Raw genomic sequence first — 20,871 nt, 5'->3', positions numbered from 1 at the left:
ACTATTGCTCTACAGAAGTACCAGAGACAAATTACGGAAAGGGTATATGGCCTCTGTGAATCCATAATCCATTAATTATACTCTCCAAAGTTTCAAAGATCAGAAAATTAAAAAGTCCCACAATGTTTCCATTATTTCTTCCTAACTCTCCCTTAAGTACTACATTTTAGTCTTTTAATAAATAGTTACTGCATACTGATTACATCCTAAATAGAGTATGTGATAGTTTATCAACTAGAAAACTGTAGGACATGGTTTTTATGTTTTAACCTGATATTCCTGCCTTCAATTACTTTTAGTGTGTCATTAGTATCTTCAACCAGATTATGAGTTTTCTCAGCACCTTACTCTGTAACAGGCACCAAAACACTTGCCAAGGAGCACTGTGGGAAAATACTGATTTTTTAAAGAGTGGGATATATGGCTTATTTCATTTAGATGTGTTATTCAAGTCATTTGTATCTAATTGTAACTTTTGCTTGAAAGAATGTTACAGCTTTTTTTAACCTTGAATTTTACTTGCTTATTATTTATTCATCCTTTACAATGGTTATTTCTTTTTTTTTTCTTTTTGAGACAGGGTCTCAGTTTCACTCTGTCACCTAGGCTGGTGCAATCCAGGATCACTGCAGCCTCGACCTCCTGAACTCATGCGATCCCCCCCACCTGAGTTTCCCAAAGTGTTGGAATTACAGGCATGAGCCAACACACCCAGCTAGTCATTCTTTATTATAAAATAATCTGGGACTGGGCATGGTAGTTGACGCCTGTAATACCAGCATTTTGGGAGGCTGAGCCAGGTGGATCACCTGAGGCCAGGAGTTCAAACCCAACATGGCCAACATGGTGAAACCCCCCCGTCTCTACTAAAAATACAAAACTTAGCTGGGCATGGTGGCGCGCGCCTGTAATCTCAGCTACTCAGGAGGCTGAGGCAGGAGAATCACTTGAACCCGGGAGGCAGAGGTGGCAGTGAGCCGACATCATGCCACTGCACTCCAGCCTGGGCAACAGAGCGAGACTCTGCCTCAAAAAATAAATAAATAAAATAAAAATAATTTGGGCAAAAATAGGAATCTAGTACATAAAGAGGCCTTTGACCCATGTAATTATTTGCCAATGGATACACATTAAGATGTTAAAATCCTCCAATTATGATTCACTACACGATTTTTAAACATTGTAAGAATAAAGCTAACAGTGAAACTAGCTATTGTGAAAGCTGGTTATAAATTCACCTGACTCATCACCATATAAAAGGCTAACTCTCATGGCCCTGGCCCTTAATACCAAGAGATGAAATTACAGTGATAATGATTTCTAGGAACAAAGAAAGGACACAGTTGCCAGTGAGCATCTATAGCTTTTACAATATTCTCAAAGGGGCCAAGCCTATTAAAGACACACATTTGTTCTTCCTTACCTCCAGATTCTGAGTCCAGCTGGCCCTGCTTCAAACTATCTTCCATGCTGTCTCCAGGAGAGCCACATAAATCAGCACTGGGACATGGTTTCTGTTCAAAATTCTTCAGTGGTCTCTCCCCCTTGAAGGATAAGATGTAAAGTCTTTCAAGTGGTACATTGGGCCATGATGAATTTGGCTCCTGCCTAACCGCTAAATTTCATTAACAGTGTTTCTTTTTCTTTCCAAGTTCAAACTACATAGGAGTTTTCTGGAGACACGAGGCTTCCTTCTGCATGCTATTCCACAAGCTGCTGTTCCCTCTGCCTGGAATGCCCTCCCTCTACTTATACTATACCTGGCAAAAATATTACTACACTCATTCAGCAAATCTCAGTTCACTCATCATCTTCCCTGTAAAGGCATCCAAGACTCCTCCAGGCTGACGGACAGCTCTTCCCAGTGGTGTGCTGGTAAGCCAGCTCTCGGAATGGAATAAAAGCCCTGATGCAGTTAGTTCTACTGTAATGTTTGTTTTGAAATCTACAATTTGTTTCAATGTGCTGGTTACACTAGGGCACAACATGAGCACATGAATCCCATTTGCTTATGTGCCATTTAACACTAGACAGATGAAATAAAACTGCATCCAGCCACAGCCTGAACATAGGAACACATAAAACATATACCTCAAACATCTCCCAGCTACCTCAGTACATCTCTTATGTTACCAGCCACAGCCATCCACATCTGGTGTTAACTTTCCCTCAGATTTCAGGCAACTGTCCTTCCACCATTTCATAGTAACTCACAAGAGGCATCTTTTCCCATGACTATATTCAAAAGCAAACTTCAGGTCTTTTTAAAGGTAAAGTGCCATATTTATTGTAGTTTTTATGTTTCTCTTAACCATTTTAACATGTAAAACCATTAAAACAGTGCTATCATTTTTGTTAGGTTCCTACTTCTTTTAAAAATGTGTTACTGATGAAACTTTTATATGTTGTGCCCCAATCTTATTTTTCCCTACACTTGGTGATTTTTAAGAATGTATACATCTCATTATAGCAGAACTGACTGGATGCAGTATTTTGCTGGTTTCTGTGGTATATGTACCACCAACAGCACATCCACAGTACATATCTGTATCATAGCAATCACATTTTTGGCATAAGTCCTTTCCTGTTTATTTCCATAGACAGTAAACTCCTTGAGGGCAGGGTCCTTGTCTTAGTATTAATATTTTCTGGCTGTCATAGCGAAAACACCATAAACAAGGTGGCTTATACACAAAAGAAAGGTATTTCTCATAGTTCTGGAAGCTGAAAGTATAAGATCATCATAGCACTGGCAGATTTGGTGTCTGGTGAGGACCTGCTTCCTGGTTCAGAGATGGTTATCTTCTCACTGTAACCTCACACAGTGGAAGGAGAACTCTCATCTTTTCGGCTCCGTATAAAGGCACGAATCCCATTCATGGGGGTACCACCCTCATAACTTAATCACCTATCAAAGGCTCCACCTCCTTATACAATTGCACTGGGGATTAGGTTTCAACATATGAATTTTGGGGGGAATACAAACATTCAGTCTAGAGCAGCCCTTTCTACCTTAGTACTGATACTCCTTGAAGAGTATCCAGCAGATAGTATGCATCTTGCTAATGCAGACACCTTGGAGTAATGAACTTAAAATTGAATACAAAAAGAATGGCTATAAAGCCTATTTCTACAATGGAGAATTAATAACATCTGCTCTGCTCCAAACCCCCACCAACCTTATTAGTAAAAGGAAAGCTCAGATTTAAACACAAGTGTTTCTGACCCCAAAATTTATCACAAAAGAGACAATGGTCCATAATTAACCTTCACATCTGAATATACCTGCTAATCCAATATACTAGCCTACATATACTTCAAGGTAAATGAGAATTATGGACTAATTAAAAAAGCAGACTTTGGAAATGTGGTTGACAGATTTTTTCCCATCAGTTGGTAAGTGTATATAAAATGTCTTATAGGAATATGCAAATTAAATGTAGTTATACATTTAATATTTTGTGGGAAAAAATTCTATGAAATAGGACCCATTCTCCAAATATGGGCCATTTAATCTTTTGGAGACAGAGTCTCACTCTGTCACCCAGGCTGCAGTGTAGTGGCACAATCTTGGCTCACTGCAACCTCCGCCTCCTGAGTTCAAGTGATTCTCCTGCCTCAGCCTCCAGAGTGGCTAGGATTACAGGCACCCACCAACATGCCTGGCTAATTTTGTATTTTTAGTAGAGATGGGGTTTCACCATGTTGGCCAGGCTGGTCTCAAACTCCTGGCCTCAAGCAATCCACCCACCTCGGCCTCCCAAGGTGCTGGGATTACAGACATGAGCCACCATGCCCAGCCAACCTAATCTTAATCTGAGCCAATCTCAAAAGTTACCCTGAAATCTAGGACAAACAATATTAATATCCTGAAATTTAAAATACAGGGCATTACATAGCATAGTAGTTACCAGACGTGAGGTGATTTGTTGGCAGAAAACCGTATCTAATATTGATTTCTTTACATATACAGTCATGTGCTGCATAACAACGTTTGTGTCAATGAGAGACGGCATATATGATGGTGATCCCTTAAGATCATAACAGAGCTGAAAAACTCCTATTCTAGTGATGTCTAGATGATCCTAACCAGGTGTATGCTCAGGACAAATGTGTGTTTGTATCTTAGTCTTTAACAAAAAAGCCAAAAATTTAAAAAAACATTAAAAAGCTTATAGAATAAGGATATAAAGAAAAAACATTTTTGTACAGCTGTATGTTTGTGTTTTAAAATAAGTACTACTACGAAACAGGCAGAAAGTCATAAAGAATTAAAAAGTCTACAAAGTAAAACAGTTACAGGAAGCTAAAGGTCATTTTGTTATTGAAGAAAGAGATTTTTAAGTAAATTTAGTGTAGACTAAGTGTACAGTATTTATAAGGTCTACAATACAGTAATGTTCAGGGCCTTCACATTCACACACCACTCACTCACTGACTCACCCAGAGCAACTTCCAGTCCTGCAAGCTCCATGCAAAATAAGTGCCCTATACAGGTGTGCCATTTTAAAATATTTTATACTGTATTTTTACTGTATCCTTTCTATGTACAGATGTTTAGATACATAAATACTTGCCATTGTGTTATAACTGTCTAAAGTATTCAGTACAGTAACGTGCTACACAGGTTTGCAGGCCAGGAGCAACAGGCTACGGTAGATGGCCTAGGTGTATAGTATGCTATAACATCTAGGGTTGTGTAAGTCTCGTCTATGACGTTCGAACAATGAAATCGCTTGACGATATATTTCCCAGAACGTATCCCTGTTGTTAAGCAACACATGACTACTTTTGGAGCCCCTATTATATGCATACATTTAAATTTTTTAAGTCAAAGTATTTATATTTTAACTACTGTTGTCTTGAGTAACATAGAAAAGTGTGAATTTCAAGCTATATGTCAGTGATGTTAGTAAAAAATTAGATTTTAGCATACTAGCATATGTCTCAAACAATAGTGAAAAATCAGTTTCTTTTATTAAGGTTTTGCTAAGAAACTAAACCACACATAGTGCTTGTGAAGTTATACAGCATAGAGAAATGGTTCTCAAATTTAGTATGTATCAGGATAACAGACGGCTTGTCAAAACTAATTACTGGGTCCCACTCCCAGAATTTCTGATTCAGTAGATCTGAGGTAGAGCCAGAAATTTTGTGTGTCTAACAAGTTCCCAGGTTGATTCTGATGATGCTGGCCCTGGTACCACACTTTGAGAACCACTGGCATAGAGGCAAATGGCAAAGCTTTGGGGGTCAGAAATACAAATCCCTGGCCAGTGTGGTGGCTCATGCCTATAATCCCAGCACTCTGGGAGGCCGAGTTGGGCAAATCACTTTGAGGTCAGGAGTTCAAGACCAGTCTGGCCAACATGGAGAAGCTCCATCTCTACTAAAAATACAAAATTAGCTGGGCATGGTGGCACATACTTGTAATACCAGCTATTCGGGAGGCTGAGGCAGGAGAATGGTTTGAACCCAGGAGGTGGAGGTCACAGTGACTGAGACAGCAGCACTGCACTCCAGCCTAGGCGACAGAGCAAGACTCTATCTCGAAAAGGAAGAAATACAAATCCCTGCTTGTATTTAACATCTATGGACATAGGTTAACAGTTTTACCCTTAAATTTCCTCATGTCTAAAATGAGGAAAATTATTGGAGAATTAAACAAATAATATATGTAATAAGTGCCCAATACATAGTAAGCACTCAAATGATAGCTATGTGTGTTGGCTGAATAAATGAATGTCATAGTTAACAGTACACATTGCTTCAATGCAAACCAAGATAGAGTAAAAACACTCCATCCTGTCTCTCCTACTGAATATAGCTACAAAACCCCAGAATGCTTGGAGCAGCTATTTAAAGACTCTGAAAAGTAAATGGTGGGAGGTAGATGGCAAAATATCAAAATTCAATGGTAACATGGAACCAGTGTTAAGTTTACTTCTTTCTCCTCTTGTATCCTGCCACCTGGACTTGGGGAAAACCTGGAAGTGGAAATCAATGCAGAGATCCAGGAGAAGCCCTCCAGTTCAGGCTTAAGAAGCTGGGAAAAGGATCCTGGTAGTTAATAGTTGGGCGCCCACAGGTACCTAAAAATCTGAGGGAGGGAAACATTTCTCCACAATCCCAGAAGCTGTCGTTTTCAAGAGAGTGGGCAACCTCTTTCCATCGACTTTTTTTTTCCTCTCTGTACTCCTACCACTTAGCCCTGGATGTGGGTGCAATCACAGGAAGTGAGCAGAGTAGAAAAAGACCCAGCTTTTCCTCTCAAGGACTGAAAAGAGGTTGGGAGCAGACAGCATAAAGGAAATTGCTGAGAGGGAGGAACTCACAGAAAAGTGAATCCATAAAGTTGATTATAAACTCCAGGCTTCATCCCAGAGTTGAACATGGCATGGATCTCAACCTAAACAGCAAACCAAAAACTATGAGAACTGAACTAAGAGAGAGATTACCACCTATCTCAAACTGGAACAATATCAAAGTGATACTGCATACAGGACAGACCCAAACAGCAAAGCAGTACAGGCTCTGAAAACAAACTGTCATTGAAATCACCACCCACAGAAAGCTGGCTGCAACTTGAAGGTTGAACCTAACAGAGTCAACTGACTGCTAAAACACAAATAGCAAATTCTCCATGGAATTTAAGTAAGATCCAGAGTCTTATAATGTAATATTGAAAATGCCCAGGATGCAATCTAAAATTACTTGGAATATGAAGGACCCAGAAAATATCAACTTGCATGGGACAATAAACAGACACCAACACTGAGATGATACAGTGTTTGAATTATCTGACAAACACTTTAAAGCAGCTATGATAAAAATGCTCCAACAAGGGAAAACACTCTTGAAACAAATAGGTCTCAGCAAATAAACAGAAGCCATGAAATAGAATAGAATGAAAATTTTAGGCTGGGCGCGGTGGCTCATGCCTGTAATCCCAGCACTTCGGGAGGCTGAGGCAGGCAGATCACCTGAGGTCGGGAGTTTGAGACCAGCCTGACCAACATGGAGAAACCCTGTCTCTAATAAAAACATAAAATTAGCTGGGCGTGGTGGTGTATGCCTGTAACCCCAGCTACTCCGTAGGCTAAGGCAGGAGAATAGCTTGAACCCAGGAGGCAGAGGTTATGGTGAGCCGAGATCGTGCCACTGTACTCCAGCCTGGGCAACAAGAGTGAAACTCCGTCTCAAAAAAAAAAATTTAGAACTGAAAAATACCGTAACTGAAATTAATCACTGGATGGGCTTAATAAGCAAAATGGAGATGACACAGGAAAGTCAGTGAACTTGAAGATAGACTGGTAGAAACGATCTAGTCTGAACAACAAGTGAAAAACAGTGAACAGAGCCATAAGGACTTTTGGGATATCAAAAGGTCTGGTATTCATGTCATTGGTATCCTGAAAAGAGAGTGAAAGAGAGCAATGGAGAAAAATATTTGAGGAAATAATGGCTGAAACCTTTAACAAACTTGGTAAAAGATACAATGTATATCAGATTCTAGAAGCACAGAGAAACCAAGTAGAACAAACCCAAAGAGGGCCGGGCGCAGTGGTTTATGCCTTGTAATCCCAGCACTTTGGGAGGCCGAGGCGGACGGATCACAAGGTCAGGAGTTTGAGATCAGTCTGGCCAGTATGGTGAAATCCTGTCTCTACTAAAAATACAAAAAATTAGCTGAGCATGGTGGCGTGCGCCTGTAATCCCAACTACTCAGGAGGCTGAGGCAGAAAAATTGCTTGAACCGGAGAGGTAGAGGTTGCAGTGAGCTGAGATTGCGCCACTGCACTCCAGCCTGGGTGACAGAGCAAGACTCCGCCTCCAAAAAAAAAAAAAAGGATTAACCCAAAGAAACCCATGCCCAGACAGTCAAACTGGTAAAAAATAAAAACAAAAAATTTTGACAGTAGCAAGAAAAAAAAAAGTGATGCATTACTTACATACATTATACATTTATGTGACTGCCTATAAATTATATACATTAAATATATACAATAAAAAAGTGATGCACCACTTATATACATTATACATTTTATAACTTGACTGCCTATAAATTTCTAACCAGAAACAACGCAGTTCAAAAGGAAACAGCACATTTTTAAAGGGTTGAAAGGAAATAACTGTCAACTTAGACTCCAGGGAAGTAAGCAAAATGAGGACACGTTTGGATAAAGGTAAAATTATGAGAATTCATTGCCAGCAGACCCACTCTGAAAGAGTTACTAAAGGATAGAAGAGAAAAGATATCAAGGGAAAAATGTATTATCTATAATTAAGGAAGATTAGAGAAATGGTAACCATCCAGTGGATGCTGAGATTTAAAAAAAAAAAAAAAACACACACACAGTAACCATCAGGTTGAAAGCAGAGACTATATAATTATCTGATGGGGTTTTATATGTATGTAGATGTAATACAAAAGACAATACAACAAACAAGGAAGAAGGCAGAGAAATATATATGGTGTTAAGATTTCTACAACCCACTTAGATGGAAAAATACTTATTCTAAATAGACTATACAAACTTAAATATATATGTTATAATCTTAGAGCAACTACAAACACACTATAATGAGATGTAATAATTTTTAAAAACCCACAATAAAATTAGAATACTAAAAACTGTTTAAATAACTCAAAAGACAGCAGGAAGGGGGAAAAGAGGAACAATAAAGAGAACAAACAGAAAGCAAATAATAAAACAGCAGAGCTAAATCTAAACATATCAGTAATCATATTAAATGTAAATAACCTAAAATACCAATAAAAGACAAAATTATTAGATTTTTTTGAAAAGGATGACCCAACTGTATGCCACCTACAAGAAATTTATTTCAAATATGATAAGTAGGTTAGAAATAAAAAGGATGAAAAAAGATATACCACAGAACTATTAATAAAAAGAAACCTGACCTGGCTATATCATTATCAAATAGGTACATTTCAAAGCAAAGAAAATTACCAGGAATAAAAACAGCCACAACATAATAACGAAAAGGCCAATTCACCAAGAAAATATAATCCTAAACGTGTATGCACCTAACAACAGAACTTCAAAATATATGAAGCAAAAACAGACAGAAATGGAAGGAGAAACAGACAAATCTACAATTACAGTTGTAGATTTCAACACCCTCCTCCCCAAAAACTATGCAACAAAAATCTAATAGACAAAAATATCAACCAGAAGGCAGAACACCATCAACCAACTGTATCTAATTGATACCTACAGAACATTCTACCCAGCAAGAGCAAACAAAATACACTTACTTTTCAAGTACATGCAAAATGTTCACCAAGACAGATCATATCCTAGGCCATAAAACAAATCTTAACAAATTTGAAAGAACTGAAGCAACATAAAATATGTTCTTTGACCATAATGAACTTAATCTACAAATAAATAACAGAAATAATCTCCAAAAATTTAGAAATTAAGTGATGTACTTATAAATAATCCACAAGTCAAAAAGGAAGTCTCAAATGCAGTTAGAAAATATCTCGAACTGAAAAGGAAATAAAAATACATCATTTTCATGATGTAGTTAAGCAATGCTCAGAGGAAAATGTATAGCATTAAATGCTTATATTAACAAAAAAGAAACTTATCAAATCAGTAATCTAACTGTCCACCTTCAGAAGCTAGAAGAAAAAAAGAGCAAAACAAACCCAAATCAGGTAAAAGGATGTGCCTACAGCTAACGTCATGCTTAATGGTGAAAGCCTGAATGCTTTCACTCTATAATTGGGAAAAAAGCTTTCCCCTCTATAATTGGAATCAATGATATTTACTCTTGTCACTTCTATTCAACATTGTATTTGACGTTCTAGCCAGTGAAAGGAAGTAGGGGGAAAAAAAAGCATACAGATTAGAAAGAAATAAAACTATCGCCATTTGCAGACATATTTATTTACATAGAAATCTCAAAGAATCTACCAAGCAAACCTCTTAGAACTAAAGAGTAAGATGACAAGGTCACAGGATACAGGTCAACACACAAAAGTCTATCATATTTTTATATATTACCAATGAACAGTCAGACACTAAAAATTTTAAAACCCATTCATAATAGCTCTGAAATACTGAAATATCAAATCTAACAAAACATGTACAAGAGCTTGTTTGCTAAAACTAATAACACTATGAAAGAAATAAGAAAAGATGTAAATAAGCAGAGAGAGATACCACATTCAAGGGCTGCAAGACTCAACACAGTAAAGATGTCAATTGTTCCCATCTGATCTACAGATTTAACACAATTCTAATCAACCCCTCCCCAGGATATTTTTCAATACAAACAAACTGATTCTGAAACCAAAGGCAAAGGAACTAGAATAGCCAAATAATTTTGAAGAGGAATAAAACTGAAAGAATCATACTTCCTGGTTTAAAAACATAATAAAAACCAACAGTAATTAAAACATTCTGTAGTATAGGGAAAGGACAGATACACGCAACAGAATAGAGCTGAGAAAGAGACCCACACAAATGTGACCAACTGATTTCTGACAACAGTGCAAGATGACTCAATGGAGAAAGGGCAGTCTTTCCCTAAACAATAGGTGCTGTAACCATTAGACACCCATAAACCAAAATACATGAACCTTAAACTTCACACCTTATACAATAACTCAAAATGGATCACAGATCTAATGTTCTGTAAAATGCAAACCTATAGAACTTTTAGAACATGAGATAAAATAATTGTGACACGGAGTGAAGCAAAGTATTTTTAGACAGGACACCAAAAGAACCATCCATAAAAGAAAAAAAATTATGAACTGGACTTCATCAAATTAAAAACTTTTGTTCCATGAAAGACAGTGTGAAGAGAATGAAAAGCAAAGTATAGACTGGGAGAAAATATTAGCAAATGACATATCTGACACAAGATTTGTATCCTGAATATGTAAGGAACTCTCAAAATTCAACAGTAAGAAAGCATATAACTATAGCCATTAAAAAATGGGCAAAAGACTTGAACAGAGTTCACTGAAAAGAACAGATGGAATGCAACTGAGTACATAAAAATATTCAACGTTATTAGACATTAGAGAAATCCAAATTAAAGCCAGAATGACATAAGAACAAATAAGATAAAAAGTGGTGGCAACACAAAATGCTGGCAAGGATGCAAAGCAACTAGAACTCTCATAACATTGTGAGTTGGGGTGTTTTCAGCTATTCTCGAAAACAAGTTTGGCAACTTTTGATAAAGTTAAACGTATATATGCCATATGACCCAGCAATCCCAACCCTTGGTATTTATCCTAGAGAAATGAAAACTGTGTTCACAAAAAAACCCATATATAAATGTTTATTCATAATCGCTCCAAATTGGAAATAACCCATATGTCCTTCAACAGGTGAATGGATAAACAAACTGTTAGTGCAGCTATATAAAGGAATACTATTGAGCAACAAAATGGAATCAACCACTGATACATGCAACAACCTGGTTGAATTTCAAAGACATTATAATGAATAAAAGAAGCAAGCTTAAATATACCCACTAATCTAACCTACTAGCCTACATACACCTCAAGGTAAATGTGAATTACAGACTAATTGAAAAAGCAGACTCTGGAGATGTGGTTGACAGATTTTTCCCCCCTGACTGGCAAATGTATATAAAATGTCTTAAATCTTTTGAGTATATGTGCATCAGTGAAACAGGAGAATGAAGACAGCTGGAAGGAGACTTTAAAAAATTACTTACAAAGATATGACATGGGTATAAACTCTAGACTGAGAAACAAGCGTATCTTCAACCACCCATAGAGGCTATTAATACTTAATATCAACTAACCACAAATATTTAGTATCACCATGTAAAAAAGAGAATTTAAGACAAAGTAAAGAGTATATACAAATCAAATAGAAGTTTAAATAAAGGTTATATATTCATACTCGATATTCATTGGGTCCTTGAAACAGAAATGACAATACTGTCCATTATTAATATGGAATGTGCCTTGTTTTTTCTAATAGCAGTTACAGATTTATACCAATCTATCCACATTTTTTTCACCTAATTCCCTCTGACACCAAAACAGCACTCTGAATGCTGACTGGGATCAAGTACTAAGACTGGTCACAGTTGTACCCCTCTGTAAAACCATCCTAAGAAGTCATGAAGTATTTCTTTTTCCTCCAAGATAAACCCACAGCAAATCAGTACAACAAAACACACAGAGGATTATAATTCATTAGAAGACAGCTATTCATTATTTGTAACTACATATATTTTGGGATGATGCCATAAAAGTTAGTAGACTAACCAGATGACTAAAAACTATTTAAATAAATGACCTGTCTCACTCTTCCTAATTTTAATTCTTAACATATTAAATATAAGTCTTATGTGGAAGCACTAGGCTCCTCTTAAATGACAACAGCAGTAGATAACTTCTCTATCTTAAACCTTCTGAGGATATGAACTTTAAGTAGCAAATCTAGCTCTTCATAGGTTTTCCATTATGCTAAAATGTAAAATTTGGTTCAATTAAAAAACTGATAACAAATATTTACCTATTAATCAAGTTAATTATTGGATGCTTAAAATATCCCATGCCCTAAGGGTCATACAAAAGCGAGATCAAAATGATACAGGGCCTCAGGGACTTGGCTAAGGAGACAATGCAGATCTGAGATAATTAGACACCAGAACTGTGCATAATAAAGTACTATGGAGTACAGTTAGGGAATAACATCTAAATAGATGTCAAAACATTCTTTAACAAGACTCCCATATAAATCTCTTCCATGGAAGAGAAAATAAATTAATTTAAAGTAGAGAGGCACTGTGATACAAAAGAGTCCCAGCTCTACCATTAAAATGCTCTTAGATAAGTCTCAACTGCTCTACAGTGTCTAGGTAGTAGACATGACACCTGACACAAAAAAGACATCTGTTCATTCACCTCTGATTTGGATTTGGCTAATCAAGAAAGCAGGGGCAGGCAGGGGTTCCTCCTAGAACAGACTCACTCAGGATGTCTGCACCTTGGGACAGCAAGCTCGCTGCTTAATTCAATACTGCTTTCTCAGAACCGTGTGAAAGAAAGGATGCTGACACCCAAAAGGAGGAGTTGGCTCCTCTCCCTGCGTCCTTCAGAGTACACACACTTATATTAAGGGCCTCACTGTTCTGGGCCCAGCTGCACTGGCACCTCACAGTCCCAGGGACCCCCTATGATGCATCAGCTGTCTGGCTTAGTTTCACTCTGGTTCTCTGTAAACTCATCTGAAAAACAGGGAAATGGACCAGATCCCTTACAATACCACAATCTACAAATACAATGAATTAGAAACACTAACCACAGAATACTAATCTTACAAATTTGTCAGCTATTAGTAAAAACCGCTTATTAAATTTGCTACCTGGATTTTACTTCTGGTTTTATAAATATCAAGCTGTTTTAGAAATGCCAAATTGGAAAAGCAAATACTGCTGAATTCTTTAAAAGAGATTCTTACCATAGACACAAAGTAGTAAAATAGCCAGATCTCACGGTAAGACATAGTCTGTGCAAAAACTCATCGTAGTTTGTTACTAGATTAAGTTTTACCACTCAGAACAAAAATATTCTTGTAAATGAAGTAATGTTAGTATCCTACAACACCAAGAGCAGTACAGTTCCCAGCAATGTCTGCAGGAATCAAGAAAAGATCAAGTGAACCTTTAAGTTCAAGACCTCAAATTCAGATGTACAGGAAAACTATCTGAACAGCAAGGATGTGCAAGGAATTGTACTAATCACTTTACTTCGATTATCTTTAGTTCTCACAACGATCCTGTGAGGTGCAAGTTTTTATCACCATTTTAATGATGAGAACATTGAGGCTCAGGTTAAATAATAAGACTTCAGAACAACATGCTCTGATCAGTGAACCCAATCACTCACATCCTTTCAGCAGATATAACCCTACAATGAAAAGGTGGGCCATCAGACTATCATGGCTTGATACTGTTTCTCAATATAAATGTTTAAAATTAGTTTTGCTTTCTTTACCAGTTTTCCATAAATCTACTTAGAATGGAATCAGTTCCCTGACCAAACTGAGTTTCTAGATCTGTGACTGCCGAGGAATAGACTCCAGAGTCTATTAATGACCTTAGGTTAAGGTCATTATTTGAGGTCTGGTATGAATGATGCTTCCCTGAAGGACGCACTTATTTCTTTGTTCATTAACCACAATAATGCTTTGACTTTTAATTACTAACTTTCTGCTATGGATTTCCAACATGTTCTATATATAGCAAAATATGTGGAGTTGAGTCACTACAGTGAGTTCCTTAACAGCACCAGGTCCATATGCTTAAGACGCCAGGGATACAGACAGCAAACATAATATTTTATTGAGAAAACGAAAGACTATGACGTCCATTCTTTCTTTAACATAAGGACATTCACACCTGCAAGGAAGTGGGCAGGAACATTGGCTGAGAAAGCAAGATCAAAACTTCTTTAAAACCAACTCTAGAAATAAGAAAAAAGGAAAGATAGCGATATTAAATTTGTTCAATTGCATAAAGAACTGTTTGATAGAAACTCATAATTTTAAATTATGAAACATGAGAGACTGCCTTAGTTTGGAAAAAGTTCAGGATACATATTACATGTACAGTGTAAGAATAAGTGTTCCTTTCATTAAATCTAATTATAAAGCTCAATAAAGCTCAAGCTAAAGTATCTGCAAAAACGGAAAAAAGGATTGGACATATATCACCCTGCTTTTATCATTCACTATATTGTGAACAGCTTCTTATAACCATCAAAATCCAAAAGCTCTTAATTTTTCATCTCCTGTCAGTTATTTTTATTACAATCAGTACAGTACACTAAAAAATTTTAAAGAACATGATTTGTAATAGTTTTATGGTATTTGGTTACACAACTAGAGCATAACCTAATCATTTGAGGCTTCTAATTTTTTTAACATTATAAATACCACTGTAATGAATAAGTAACATACATTATTGTGTGCATCTCTTATTTCCTTATAATAAATTCCTAAAAATTAAACTTGGGCAAAGGGTATGAACATTTTAAGGATTCTGAATATTGCCAAACTGCCATTTAGAAAGCTGTATTACTGCATGTTCCTACCAGCAACAGACATTTGCCAATACTTTATTCTTTTCTGTGTGACAGACCTATTGGAGCACACAATTATTAGTATCATAACTCTAAGCTCTTTGGCTTTTTCTGTAATCTTATTCCTTAAGCCTAGAGAAAAATCTTTTAGAAAGTATTATCTCTGGTAGTAAATATTTATCTGTGGTTGAGCAGTTTTTCCCGTATTGCTTTTATTTAACAAATTTAGCTCTGTTAAACTTAAATGCTTTATATCAGAAATAGTATGAATGGCATTTTAAAAATAAAATAATTATCCTTTTATGAGTAGATGTGCAATAAAAGATGCCCAAAATGATGTACAGATAACTGGTAAACTTTGGGTTTGGAGATAGAGTTTTTCCTCCTTTTTAAAAAAATTTCTTCTGTAACTCTCTGTATCACTTGAAAATTAAAATATGAGCTGATATGATTTTTAAAAATAAGGCCATAGCCTAAAAAGTATAATATACCAAAAACTGTAAAGTTTTTAAAAAGAAGAAGTAAACTCCTATATTTCCACTTTCAATTATGATGGAAACTGTATTGGGCTAGATCTTCTGTAAACAACTATAAAACTCGGCAATATACATGAAATATTATTTTCAGATGTCGGACAATAGGTAGCACAGGGCTGTGATTCCTGAGAAAAGAGAAACAAAGACTCAAAGACTCACAAATGCCCTGGCTTTCTGCTTATACCCCATAGAGGGGAAACACAAAAAAACACATGAATCTCAGAGTTGAGGAAATACAGCTTGAAGTTTGAGGCTACTGAGGTTGCTGGAATTTGAGCAGCAAAACTAGAAGAAGGGAGCTGTGGAGACAAAGCTTCAGAAATCTTTAGAGAGATCTCCTGAGTCTTTGCCTAGTGACTAAGCTGCACATGTGCAGGCAATACTCCATCAGACCAGTGAAAGAATAACATCTAGGCAAGAGCAACTAAAGAGTGTGAACCAAACAACTACCTGAGCTTGTAAGCACAGGTCTGGAAGACATTAAAATTTCTAGCAGCTCGAGTGAAAAGGCCTTGTTGAATTCCTCATGCTCTCAACACAGACTCAGAAAAGGCATGCCTCTATATTAGAGGTAACCTAACCCTAAAATTTACAAAATTGCGTAAAACTAAAGATAAAAAGAGAAATCTTTAGAGCAGTGGGAAGAGAAAAAAACACATACTGCATCAAGTGAGCAATGCTAAGAAATACCACTAACTTCTCATCAGAAATAATATAAGCTGGAAGATTATGAAATGATGACCTTAAAATATTGAAAGAAAAAAAAACTGTTAACCCAAAATTGTATATCTGGCATGAATATCCTTAAAAAATGAAGGCAGAAGACTTCTTACTTCTAGTCATGAGCCAGAAGCAAAGTCCAGAATTGTCCTGCTGTTATAAACAAGTAGAAAACGAGACAAAATATCAAACAATAGTTTTCACACAAGATAAGAAGAAATACGAAAACATGATCCCCTAAAGAAGGAAAACAAGTAAGGGGAGCCCTATGATTGCTCCAGTTTTCTGCCTAGAACCAAAACACAGGGAGAGGAAGCCAAATAGAGTCAGTAGTCTCACTAAGTTGAGGTGACAGAGCTCAGAATTTGTAGAGTCTGAGGCAGCTAGAATTTGCAGAGCATCAAACCACAAAGGAAGAAGTTACACAGAGAAAGTGCTCCAAAAATATGCAAAAGGGGTCTTCTTGAGTTTCTGGCCAAACACCAATCTGCATACATGTGGTGTGTAACTCCATGAGGCTACACAAAGAAAAACGTGCAAGAAAATAACAAATACTGGGACACTCTCCAACAATTTAGAGTTCACACAGGGCCAGGATCAATAACCAGCTGGGATGAATAAACCTTGATGAATACATGGGGAAATTAAAGGAGACACAAAAAAGCGCACACATCAGTGGTAGGCCCAAACGGGCACTAAACTAAAAGCTATTCCACATCTGTCCAAAAACAAACAAAACTTCCCCAAACAAAAAACCCTGAAAACAAAACTTGAAAGTTCAAGTTGATCCATAAAATTGGCCAAGCGCAGTAGCCCATGCCTGTAATCCCAGCATTTGGGGAGGCTGGGGCAGAAGGACTGCTTGATAGAAGTTCAAGACTAGCCTGAGCAACACAGAGAGGCCCTGTCTGTACAAAAAAGTCAAAATATTAGCTGGGTGTGGTGGTGTGCACCTATGGTTCCAGCTACACAGCAGGCTATGGCAGGAGGATCTCTTGAGCCCAGGAATTCAAGGCTGTAGGAAGCCATGTTTGCACCACTGCACTCCAGCCAGGATGAAAAAGTGAGACCCTGTCTTAATTAAATGTATTAGTTAATTAAATAAAAATTTTTAAAAGTTGATCTATAAATAAACTGCCTGCCAGGACAAAACTCAACAATCAAGAAACACCGTACTCCAAAAAAAAAAAAAAAAAAAATCAAGACATTCAACATCATGAAATCCATAACAAATTACCAGACCTATGAAAAAGAAATAATAACCTATAATAAGGACCAAGAAATGGCTGAGGTAGGTAAAGGACATTTGAATAAAAGACTTTATAACAGCTATTAGAAAAGAATTTAAAAGACATAAAGAAAAACATCAACACAATGAAGAAAAAAGGAAATACCTCATAGAGAAGTGGAAACCATATATATGTAAGAGGAACCACATGGGACTTCTAGAACTAAAAAAAAAAAAAAAAAGGGGGATATCTGATATGAAAAACTAACTGGACAGGCATAACATCAAATCAGACAAAGAAACTATTAACAAAAAAATCAGTTACCTTGAACACAGGGCAACAGAAAAATTCCAAACTAAAGGAAAAAGACACAGATTGGAAGAAAAAATGGACAGGGCCTCAGGGAACCTGCAAGTTAATATTAAGTGGTTGAACATATGTGGGATTAGAATCTGTAAGAGAAAGACTCCTGAGAAGAAAAAAATTTCAATATAGATGGCTAAAAATTTTACAAATTTGATGAATACAATACATCTACAGATCCCTGAAGCTCAATAAACTTCCAAAAAGCCACACCAAGGCACAACATAATAAAGTTGCTGTCAATCAGTGATACAAAATCTTAAAAGCAGCCAAAGGAAAAAAAATATTATAAACAGAGAAACAAATACAAGAATTACAACAAACTTCTTGTCAGAAACTATGCAAACAAGAAGACAGTGGAACAACATCTTTAAGATGGTAGTGGGGGATCCTAAAAACCTAGAATTCTATATCCACACCAACAACTTTCAAAACTGAAAACAAAACGAGAGGAATGTTGTACTACAGGAAATGTAACAGCAAGATTTTTAAGCAAAGGGAATACACTAGATACAAACTTGGATGGATACAAAGATATAAAGATCTAAAAAAAAATGATTAAATGAAGTAAATATTAAAGACATATTTGGCCGGGCGCGGTGGCTCAAGCCTGTAATTCCAGCACTTTGGGAGGCCGAGACGGGCGGATCATGAGGTCAGGAGATCGAGACCATCCTGGCTAAAACGGTGAAACCCCGTCTCTACTAAAAAAAAAAATACAAAAAACTAGCCGGGCGTGGTGGCGGGCGCCTGTAGTCCCAGCTACTCGGGAGGCTGAGGCAGGAGAATGGCGTGAACCCGGGAGGCGGAGCTTGCAGTGAGCTGAGATCCGGCCACTGCACTCCAGCCTGGGCGATAGAGCGAGACTCCGTCTCAAAAAAAAAAAAAAAAAAAAAAAAAAAAGACATATTTTTTTCTTCTCGACAGGTCTCATTCTCTGTCACCCAGGCTCAAAGCACAGTGGCATGATCTAGGCTCACTGCAGCCTCAACAGCCCAGAGCTCAAGCAATCCTCCCACCTAAGCTTCCAGAGTAGCTGGAATTACAGGTATGAGCCACCATGTCCAGCTAATTTTTGTTATTTTTTGTAGATACTGTGTTGCTCAGGCTGGTCTTAAACTCCTGGGTTCAAGCAATCCGCCCACCTCAGCCTCCCAGAGTGCTGGGATTACGGTATTTTTGTCACTTTTAATTGCTTGAAAAGGTGACTGCCTGACAAAGCAAAAAGAACACTGAAACTCAAAATGCATGTCAACAAAGCACAAAATATGGAAAAGAAGAACTGGAAGTAACTATGACGATTCTTGAACTACACACTAAGTGGTAAAATATTAGTTGAAGGCAAATCATGATTAACTAATTAAGGCTGCCAATAAAAAAATTTAAAGAGATATAAGTTACAAACCAACAGGAAAGATAAAATACAATCATAAAAAATAATCCATCCAAAAACAGGTAGAAAATCAAGGAAAAAAGAAACAACACGGACCAACAGAAAACAAATAGTAAGATGGCACATTTTCATTCAACTGTATCAAAATTACATTAAGTGCAAATGGTCTAAGCCATTGGTTGGCATGGGGGCGTGGCTATGTTCCAATAAAATTTTATTTACATAAACAGGTGGCAGGCCAGATTTAACCTGCCAGCCATAGTTTGCCAACCCTGGTCTAAACACATCAATTAAAGGAGAGATTATCAGACTAGATAAAAAAAGTGAGACCCAACTACATACTCCCTACAAGAAATCCACTCTAAATATAATGATATAAATAGGTTAAAAGTAAAATGATGAAAAAGATATATCATGTAAATACTAATCAAAAGAAAAGTTTGTATCAGACGGAGACTTCAGAACGACGGAAACTACCTGGGATAAAGAGGACCATTTCATGATGACAGAGGGGTCAATTCATCAATAAGACTTAATCTTAAATGTGCATGCACTCAACAGTGCTGTAAGCTATGCTTGAAATAGGAAACAAAACCTAATAGAACTAACTGAAAGAAGAAACAGACAAATCCAAAACTGCAGTTGGAAACTTCAACCCTCCTCTCACAATAGTTGACAGAACCATAGACAGAAAATCAATAAAGATGTAAGATATAAGAAAATCAGACTAACCTAACTGGCATTTATAGAACACCCCACCTAGTAACAGGAAAATAAATATTCTTTTCAAGTACCCATTGAACATTCACCAAGACAAACCATATGTTGGGCCATAAAACAATCAAAAAGTTTATATGGTTGAAGTTATTAAGAGTATGTATGTTCTCTGATCACCATGGCATTAAATGAAAACACAGTAACAAAAGGATACCTGAAAAATACCAAATATTTGAAAATTATTTGGAAACATTTTTTCAAACAACCCATGGGTCAAATAAATTACAAGAGGAATTTAAAAATATTTTGAATGGAATAATAATTAAATCATCAATATCTGTGGGATGCAGCTAAAGAATGCTTACAGGGAAACTTACAGCTTTAAATGTTAATAATTGTTTTTTAAAAGGAGTTTTGAAAATCAATGATCTAAGCTTTCACTTAAAACTAGGGAAAAAAGAGCAAATTAAACCCAAAGTAAGGAGGAGGGAAGGAATTAAAGAGCTCAAATCATGAAACGGAAAACAGATAAACCACAGAGAAAAAGCAATGTCAAAAGTTGGTTCTTGGAAAGGATTTATGAAATTGATATTCTTTTCTCAAGTTAGATTAATCAAGGGGAAAAAAGGAGAAAAGGCATCCAATCTCAAGAATGAAAGAAGGAAAAGATCCTACTGACATAAAAAGGAAATACTGTTTCATAAAATTTATAATTTATTTTCATGCTGATAAATTCAACAGATTCTCCAAAACACAAATTACCAAAACAGACATAAAAAAGAAAAAGAAAATCTGGGT

General features: G+C 36.6%; 1 protein-coding gene across 5 annotated transcripts in view; it reads right to left on the bottom strand.

The window, feature by feature from the left end:
* LOC105464971 (suppressor of cytokine signaling 5) overlaps positions 1-20,871 on the bottom strand; it is a 111,246-nt gene that overhangs the window by 76,217 nt on the left and 14,158 nt on the right. The window contains exon 1 of one of the 5 annotated variants that reach the window (XR_011611697.1): positions 1,424-20,871. This exon is cut by the window's right edge and continues 12,902 nt beyond it. The exons of 3 other annotated variants lie outside the window; for them this stretch is intronic. The gene's annotated coding sequence lies outside the window, so the exon portion shown is untranslated. The remainder of the gene's footprint in view (positions 1-1,423) is intronic. One more of the 5 variants, XM_011713142.3, reaches the window with a different exon arrangement.

The sequence above is a fragment of the Macaca nemestrina genome, chromosome 13, assembly GCF_043159975.1.
Source record: "Macaca nemestrina isolate mMacNem1 chromosome 13, mMacNem.hap1, whole genome shotgun sequence".
NCBI classification, from domain to species: domain Eukaryota; kingdom Metazoa; phylum Chordata; class Mammalia; order Primates; family Cercopithecidae; genus Macaca; species Macaca nemestrina.
The sequence above is the reverse complement of the archived record's forward strand: the minus strand, read 5'-3'. Positions and strand labels throughout refer to the sequence as shown.